Genomic DNA, 8,600 nt, shown 5'->3' with positions numbered 1-8,600 from the left:
TTTCCGCAATGAGTGGATTTGATTATCTGGACCATATTACACTCATGGTAGGAGTTTGCACCAGGGAAAAGTGATTGGATTTATTTTGGATTATAATTATTTTGGGGGGAACCGGGCTGCCTCCTGGGTATAAGCCAGGTCCCCCATTCAAAGCCCACAGCGAAGTCGACTCTAGCCTAGGCTAGATTAACCACGTGGAGTAGTGTGAACAAATCTGTATTTTCAATTGCGAAAGTGATTGCTTTTGATAAAAATGCTTTTTCTGCCTACCAATGAAAACTAGTTTTATGGAAAATATATGTTGTATGTTTCTGGACGATGCACCATGCTGCCTTGTTGACAACATGTCCGAGCAGCGCAGATTACTGTTCCATTTGAGAAGGGTGCTCCACCCTCACCGCTTTTGCCCGTTCACGTCACAGGCCACAGACCAGTGCACCACAGCTCAGATTAATAGAACTCCCTCCGTGAGTCTGGATCTGAATACTGGATCTGAATACTTCCCGATGATTTCTAGAATGCAAACACATTCTAACCGTTCTGATTTGTCCCAGAAACCGATGGGTTGGGCCAGAGCCACAACACAAGTGGGTAAAGCGGCATTCGAAAATTTGCCATTGGCTTTGATATTCTGATTGGTTAGAGATGATCCAATCACTGATGACTTTGTTTTGTACAACACCCATTATTTTGACGTCACTACAAAGAACTTCAGCGATGGCAGTCTTAGACTGAAGTATGTTGTGAACATAGAGTAGCCAAATAATTAAGTTTGAGTCGTCAGGCAACAAAGATAGTACTCACCATGTCTGGGCCTCTTGGGATTAATGTACCGGTACTTGAAGAACTTATCTCATGATCTCATTCAAATGCCCTTGTATGGTCATCACATATCTGGGAGTGCCAAGTTTCCCTCTCCTATGCGGTGAGCCCGTCATCCCACTCATCCCAACTCAGAATTCTCCCCAGCTATGGACATTGGCTCCTACTGTCATGCATGATTTACTAGAAACCGAACAAGAAATCCGCCCAGATTCAGGACTAGATGTATTCAATGTGTTTAAAAGGCATTTTTTTATCACCTATGTGGCCATTTGCCCCACACTTTTCAAAAGTTTCAGGTCGACTAGAGGAAAGAATAGATGTGAATTTCCCCTCCCCACCAACTTTCCCTCTCCATCGTGGTAACCCAACCATCCCACTCCTCCCAACTCTATTGTACACACTCCCCATCTGTGACTCTTGGCCCCCTCTGTCATGTATGGTTTCCTTCCAAACAAACATGGAGTTGGAGCCCTATTAGATATGGAGAATCTGACTCAAAAACACTCTATAGAATGGTGACTGAGGTCCTGTATCAGCAGATTACACTGAGATGTGGTGCTACACACTGCTAATTAGAACCCCTTTGTTGACCCTGACCTATGTAGAGTAGACATGCAGTAAAGCTCAGACACATACTTTCCCCTTAGCCTAGACATCTGAGAGAGACAAAGAAAGAAAGAAAGAGAGAGAGCAAGAGACAGAGAGAGCAAAAGACAGAAGAGAGAGAGAGAGAGAGAGAGAGAGAGAGAGAGAGAGAGAGAGAGAGAGAGAGAGAGAGGGGAATGCTTCTTAATGAATCACAAGGATTAAAAGGCCCAGTCAAGTCTAATTCAATGTTAACATCTCACTGTTTACAGTATATCTATACATGGAGACAATAACCTTTAAATAGGCAAGATAAGTCATAAAAGTTATGTCATTTCAATGGGGTAATTTCCTTGACTTTCACAATACACTTTTCATTCAGCCCTCTGTACCATGACCATTAAACATTTAAACATTTAAAAGGTTTGACAACAATTAAAAAGTGATTCATCTACACTTTCTAAACCTCTTTGCAAATCGTAGCTGAGGCATTCAGAGGTATTCGTTAAGTAATTTGAGTAATTAGCTCTCATAATTAAGGTAACACGTCATCCGATGTACCTCATCAGATGTTTGGCCCCATTTACAGTAATAACAGGTTCAAATCAAATTGTATTTGTGACATACATATGGTTAGCAAGATGTTATTGTGAGTGTAGCGAAGTGCTTGTGCTTCTAGTTCCGACAGTGCAGCAATATCTAACATGTAATCTAACAATTCCACAACTACCCAATACACACAAATCTAAGTAAAGGAATGGAATAATAATATATACATATAAATATAAGGATGAGCAATGACAGAGTGGTGTAGGCAAGATGCAATAGATGGTATAAAATACAGTATATACATATGAGATGAGTAATGCAAGATACGTAAACATTATTAAAGTCCCATTATTAAAGTGACTAGTGATCCATTTGTTAAAGTGGCCAATGATTTCAAGTCTGTATGTATGCTGCAGCCTCTGGGTGTTAGTGATGGCTGTTTATCAGTTTGATGGTCTTGAGATAGAAGCTGTTTTTCAGTCTCTCGGGTCCCAGCTTTGATGCACCTGTAAAGACATCGCCTTCTGGATGGTCGCGGGGTGAACAGACAATGGCTCGGGTGGTTGTTGTTCTTGATGATCTTTTGGCCTTCCTGTGACATCAGGTGCTGTAGGTGCCCTGGAGGTCAGGTAGTTTGCCCCTGGTGATGCGCTGTGCAGACCGCACCACCCTCTGGAGAGCCTTGCGGTTGTGGGCAATGCAGTTGCCGTGCCAGGCGGTTATGCAGTAGTCAATGAACAGCATTCTTACATAGGTATTCTTCTTGTCCAGATGAGATAGGGCAGTGTGCAGTATTATGGCGATTGCATCGTCTGTGGACCTATTGGGGCAGTAAGCAAATTGAAGTGGATCTAGGGTGACAGGTAAAGTGGAGGTGATATGATCATTGACTAGCATCTCAATGCACTTCATGATGACAGATGGTCATCTAGTTCAGTTACCTTTGCTTTCTTGGGTACAGGAACAATGGTGGCCATCTGAAGCATGTGGGGACAACAGACTGGGATAGGGAGAGATTGAATATGTCCGTAAACACACCAGCCAGCTGGTCTGCGCATGCTCTGAGGACGCGGCTGGGGATGTCGTCTGGCACGGCAGCCTTGCGAGGTTTAACACGTATAAATGTCTTATTCCCGTCTGCCAGGGAGAAGGAGAGCCCACAGTCCTTTGCAACGGGCCGTGTTGGTGGCACTGTATTGTCCTCAAAGCGGTTGGCCTGTAGAACATGCAGAGTTTTTGGAATATTGTTATTACGGAACATGCAGAGAGAGATTTTTGGAATTAGTTTGGTTAAATATTATCCAGAACAAATCAAGGTTTCTGAATTATTACTGTAAGCCAGTTGATGCTATTAGTAATTAGCCTCTTGGAATGCTGATTTGTTTTGTAACGGAACATATTTATTTTGTGAGTATAAACCATCGGCTAGATTAATCAGTAGTCATATACTTCAGCTCATGGCATAACATTGGATATTAAACCATGTTCAAATCATATTCACTTACGTAGAGGAACCTCAGGTAGCCTAATTGATGAAGGAAATCATGCATACAGTAGCCTATTAATCATACATGAAGCAACACATTATGAGTGTTGTTGTACTTTAATTTGATATAATATCACATAAGCTAGCTATGTCATGTAAGAATTCCTCAGCTTGCTTGAGACTACTCAAGAACGTGTAAATACTGTATTCGTCAGTGGGAAAGAGTTGTGTTGGTGAAATAAAGCAGGTGAAAAACAGAAAGGGAATCCCACCATCTAGTGGTGATTGTAAACAGCTATATTTTGTATGCACTTTTATTTAACCAGGGTAAACACTTTGAGCCCCAGGTCTCATTTGCAAATGTGCCCTGTGAACAATACAGAAAATACAATTATTCACAATTTAAAACACATGTATTAAATTAAATCGCAAATATTATAGAAACAATCAAACAAACACATGTATCAATATAAAAATTCCTGGTCTTTCTTCACAACTGACCCAGAGACAACATATCCAAATGAAACGTTGCTTGGAGATTATTCCACATGATTGGGGCCTGGTAGGAAAAGGCGGATTTACCCAACTCTGTGGATACATGTGGAGTCTCCTTAAATAACCAATCTTGAAATCTAGTGTAGTGTTCTGAGTTTCTATATTTCAACAATGCTGTTAAGTAAATTGGAAGTTTATTGAGTAAGGCTTTATAAACAAAAACAGAATAATGATGTGACCTATGCGTTTTTAGTGAGGTCCAACCAACTTTATGATAAACAATGCAGTTGTGAGTGTCAAAACTGTCAGATGTGATAATACAAAGTGCGGTGTGATAAATTGTGTCCAAGGGCTTCAAAACACTGTTACTGTAGCTGGATTCATGTATATAATATCGCCATAATCTATAACAGGAATAAATGTAGACTGAATCATCTGTTTTCTACTATTTAATGAAAGGCAAGCCCTATTCCTATAGAATAAGCCCAACTTAATTCTTAATTTCTTGACTAACTCTTCCAACATGCTTTTTAAAATATAGCTTTTCATCAATCCAGATGCCCAGATATTTATAGACGGGGACACAATCAATGAGGGCACCATCTAACGTAGTTATGCACAAATCAGTTACATTATTTGGCAAAAAACATGTACTTGGTTTTACCAGCATTTAGTACCAACTACAGGTCAACCAAGGCTTTCTGCAACGTTGTAAAATCAGATTGAAGAGTGAGAGCCTGAGCCTCCGTAGGTGTAGTAGCATATACAACAGTGTCATCTGCATTCTTGATGAAAGTTAGTTTTGTACAAATAGACCAATGCTGTTAATATAAATAGTGAAACGAACTGGACGAAGAATTGAACCCTGTGGGACACCTTTTGTTATGTTTAGAAATCTTGATTTAACACCATCAGTAAGTACACACTGATCTGTCTTTTAAATAATTCTCAAATCAGCTACAAGCAGCCCGATCTAAGCCAATCGTAGAGAGTTTCTGAATAATTAAGGTGTGATCCACCCGTGTGAATGCCTTGGACAGGTCAATGAAGAGGGAAGCACAGTATTTCTTCGTATCTAAACAATTTATGACATAATTTAAAACCATAGAAGTAGCAGAGATGGTACTATGACCTGGTCTGAACCCTGACTGTTTTACATTCAGAAAATATGTAGCAGTTAAAAGGGATCTAAGCTGAGTATTAATCAATGATTCCAGGATTTTTGCCAGGCAAGTGTAACGGCCGTTGGTGGAAGAAGGTGAGGACCAAGGTACAGCGTGGTACATGTTCATCATCTTTATTTAACTGAACACTGAATAACCAAAACAACAAAAGAACAACCGAAACAGCTCCGTCAGGTGCGAAACAGAAAATAACTAACCACACCACACAGGTGGGAAAAGGCTACCTAAGTATGGTTCTCAATCAGAGACAGCGATAGACAGCTGCCTCTGATTGAGAACCACACCCGGCCAAACACACAGAAAAAACAAACATAGAACCCACAACATTGAATGCCCAACCCAACTCACGCCCTGACCAAACCCAAAATAGAGACATAAAAGGATCTCTAAGGTCAGGGCGTGACAGTACCACCCCCCCCCCCCCCCCCCCCCCCCCCCCCCCAGGTGCGGACTGCGGCCGCAAAACCTAAACCTATAGGGGAGGGTCTGGGTGGGCATCTGTCCGCGGTGGCGGCTCTTGTGCGGGACGTGCTCTTGTGCGGGACCCCGCTCCACCTTAGTCTTGGCCCACTTAGGTGGCGCCTCTGGAGCGGGGACCCTCGCTGCCGACCACGGACTAGGGACCCTCGCCGCGGGCCCCAGAGGCGGGTGGCTCTGGCAGCGCCGGACAGGCGGGCGGCTCTGGCAGCGCCGGAGTGAAGGGCGACTCTGGCAGCGCCGGAGTGAAGGGAGAACCTGGAGGGAGGAGACAGAGAGACAGCCTGGTCCTTGGAGGAGGCACAGGATAGACCGGGCCGTGGAGGCGCACTGGAGGTCTTGAACTAAAGGCCTGCACAACCCGTCCTGGCTAGATGGTGATTTTAGCCTGGCACGTGCAGGGCGCAGGCACAGGACGCACTGGGCTGTGCAGACACACAGGAGACACAGTGCGCAGAGCCGACGCAGGATATCCTGACCCGAGGAGACGCACTGGAGTTCTGGAGAGCAGGGCTGGCACCATCCGTCCTGGCTGGATCCTCACCCTAGCCCGGCAGATGCGGGGAGCTGGAATGTAGCGCACCGAGCTCAGAGCACGTATTGGAGAGCTGTAGCGCCGAGCTGGCACAGGACGTGCAGGGCTAGGGAGGTGCACAGGAGGCCTGGTGCGTGCGTGGGGCTGGCACGGTCTTCACCAGACGGCTAGCACGCACCTCAGGACGAGTATGGAGAGTTGACTCAGGTGACATCAAATCGTGGACACGCTCCGTCGGGTGGATGTCGTGCCTCATGCACCAACACAGCAGCTCTCTCATTGCTCTCTCCTCCAATCTCTCCATCAACTCCTTCACAGTCTCGGCTTCGCTTCCTTTGCTCACCTCCAATTTCACCCCATAGCCCGGGGCCTGACCAGTCCCATGATCACCACGGTAAGCACGGGGAGTGGGCTCAGATCTCCAACCTGACTCTGCCACACTCCCCGTGTGCCGCACCCAAAAAAGTTATTGGGGCTGCCTCTCGGGCTTCCTTGCCAGTCGTGTTCCTTCGTATCTCCGGTTCCCTTCTCCTGCTGCTTCCGCCGGTTCCCATGTCCAGTCCTCTTCTCCACACTGCTTGGTCCTTTGGTGGTGGGTAGTTCTGTAACGGCCATTGGTGGAAGAAGGTGAGGACCAAGGTGCAGCAGGTACATGTTCGGCATCTTTATTTAACTGAACACTGAATAACCAAAAGAACAACCGAAACAGCTCCGTCAGGTGCGAAACCCACTAAACAGAAAATAACTACCCACACCACACAGGTGGGAAAAGGCTACCTAAGTGTGGTTCTCAATCAGAGACAGCGATAGACAGCTGCCTCTGATTGAGAACCACACCCGGCCAAACACGCAGAAAAGAAAACATAGAACCCACAACATAGAATGCCCACCCCAACTCACGCCCTGACCAAACCCAAAATAGAGACATAAAAGGATCTCTAAGGTCAGGGCGTGACAGCAAGAGAGTTTGGAAATGAGACGATAATTATTTTAATCACTCTGGTCGCCACCTTTATGTAGAGGAAGTACATGGGCCGCCTTCCAAACTCTAGGGATAGTACTTGATATAATTGTCAAGTTTAAAATATGTGTTAATGCTTCCGCAATCAATGTAGCAGAAAGCTGTAATAAGAAGGGATCAAGCATATCAGCCCCAGTTGATTATTTTTACATCAATCATGAGTAGCTGTTGCAACACATCAGAAGTAGACAGTTGCTCCAGAGAGCACAAGGATTCACTGGGGGTTGTCTGGTCCTTTATCAAGTCGACTAGCAACTGGATAGAGGACAAGAGAGCAACTGAATATGTTGGTCATATTGTGGCATTAGCGTTCCCACAACACTGTTTACTTATATGACTGGTTCAATGACATGCTATGGGTGAATGGCATACAGTAAAGTAGTACGATACTCCACACGGTTCTTATTTCCACGTTCAACACAACTAAGAACGTGGAAACTCCGAAACCGACCAGTGGAGCAGGCTCCTCAGAGGAGGAAGGGGAGGACCATACTTCTCAGTGAATGTAATTTAAAAAAAAATGTAAAACATTGAAAAAGTTATCATTTTTAGATAAACCTATACTAAATATAGTCACCAAATAATTAATTAAAACACACTGTTTTAAATTGGTCTACAGTAGCCTCAACAGCATTCTGTTTGGTAGCACCATGGTGTAGTCGGAGGACAACTAGCTTCCATTCTCCTCTTGCTACATTGACTTCAATACAAAACCTAGGAGGCTCTTGGTTCTCACCCCTTTCCATAGACTTACACAGTAATTATGACAACTTCCGGAGGATGTACTCCAACCTATCAGAGTTCTTGCAGCATGAACTGACATGTTATCCACCCTATCAAAGGGTCAGATAATGAATTTAGTACTGATAGTATAAGCTACAGCTAGCTAGCACTGCAGTGTATAAAATGTGGTGAGTAGTTGACTAAAAGAGAGAGAAAGACAATAGTTGAACTGTTTTCAACAAATTAATTTCTTCAAAAATGAAGAAGCAAGAGAGAGAGAGAGAGAGATTTTCATATTTTTTCACTTTCAGTTTCACTTACTTAGCTAGCAAATGCAGCTGGCTAGTTTAGTTACTCGAACACCTGGCTCAAACAGAGGTGTGCTATGTTAGCTAGCTGGCTATGACTATCCAACACAACACCGGAACTCTTCCAAGTCAAGGTAAGCTTTTGGTTTTATTATTTTATTGCCACCGGGGCCCGCCGGTGTAACTGCTTACTGACTATACACTGTGACGTGAATGATTGTAGTGGATTTACTTGCGCATTAGTTCTATTAGCTATGTTGACTAGGACGTTACTTTAGCAAATATGGGGACAACGGTGTAGGCTGTGTGTAGTGGTTATGGCATGGTTTGGCTTGGAAAGGTTTTTTCGCCTGGTCACATACAGCTGATGTGTTGTTCATTGAAGTCCACAAACGAAGGGAAAAGGTGAGAG

Source organism: Oncorhynchus clarkii, chromosome 28 (assembly GCF_045791955.1).
Source record: "Oncorhynchus clarkii lewisi isolate Uvic-CL-2024 chromosome 28, UVic_Ocla_1.0, whole genome shotgun sequence".
NCBI classification, from domain to species: domain Eukaryota; kingdom Metazoa; phylum Chordata; class Actinopteri; order Salmoniformes; family Salmonidae; genus Oncorhynchus; species Oncorhynchus clarkii.
This window is presented reverse-complemented; position numbering follows the sequence as displayed.